Raw genomic sequence first — 1229 nt, forward strand, 5'->3', positions numbered from 1 at the left:
GATACAAAATTAATGCACAGAAATCTCTTGCATTCCTATATACTAATGATGAAAAATCTGAAAGAGAAATTAAGGAAACACTCCCATTTACCATTGCAACAAAAAGAATAAAATACCTAGGAATAAACCTACCTAAGGAGACAGGAGACCTGTATGCAAAAAACTATGAGACACTGATGAAAGGAATTAAAGATGATACAAACAGATGGAGAGATATACCATGTCCTTGGATTGGAAGAATCAACATTGCGAAAATGACTGTACTACCCAAAGCAATCTACAGATTCAGTCCAATCCCTATCAAACTACCCATGGCATTTTTCACAGAACTAGAACAAAAAACTGCATAATTTGTATGGAAACACAGAAGACCACAAATAGCCAAAACAATCTTGAGAAAGAAAAATGGAGCTGGAGGAATCAGGCTCCCTGACTTCAGACTACACTACAAAGCTACAGTAATCAAGACAGTATGGTTATGGCACAAAAACAGAAATATAGATCAATGGAACAGGATAGAAAGCCCAGATATAAACCCACACACATATGGTCACCTTATCTTTGATAAAGGAGGCAAGAGTATACAATGGAGAAAAGACAGCCTCTTCAATAAGTGGTGCTGGGAAAACTGGACAGCTACATGTAAAAATATGAAATTAGAACACTTCCTAACACCATACAGAAAAATAAACTCAAAATGGATTAAAGACCTAAATGTAAGGCCAGACACTATAAAACTTTTAGAGGAAAATACAGGCAGAACACTCTATTACATAAATCACAGCAAGATCCTTTTAGACCCACCTCCTAGAAAAATGGAAATAAAAACAAAAATAAACAAATGGGACCTAATGAAACGTAAAAGCTTTTGCACAGCAAAGGAAACCATGAAAAAGACGAAAAGACAACCCTCAGAATGGGAGAAAATATTTGCAAATGAAGCAACTGACAAAGGATTAATTTCCAAAATATACATGCAGCTCAATATCAAAGAAAAAAAACCCAATCCAAAAAATGGGCAGAAGACCTAAATAGACATTTCTCCAAAGAAGATACACAGATTGCCAACAAACACATGAAAAGATGCTCAACATCACTAATCATTAGAGAAATGCAAATCAAAACTACAATGAGGGCTTCCCTGGTGGCACAGCGGTTGAGAGTCTGCCTGCCGATGCAGGGGACGCGGGTTCGTGCCCCGGTCCGGGAAGATCCCACATGCCGCAGAG

General features: G+C 37.7%; 1 protein-coding gene across 3 annotated transcripts in view; it reads right to left on the bottom strand.

Moving 5' to 3' along the window:
• The window catches only part of AP3D1 (adaptor related protein complex 3 subunit delta 1), a 46538-nt gene that overhangs the window by 32078 nt on the left and 13231 nt on the right, over window positions 1-1229 (bottom strand). The window lies entirely within an intron of this gene.

Source organism: Physeter macrocephalus, unplaced genomic scaffold (assembly GCF_002837175.3).
Source record: "Physeter macrocephalus isolate SW-GA unplaced genomic scaffold, ASM283717v5 random_482, whole genome shotgun sequence".
NCBI classification, from domain to species: domain Eukaryota; kingdom Metazoa; phylum Chordata; class Mammalia; order Artiodactyla; family Physeteridae; genus Physeter; species Physeter macrocephalus.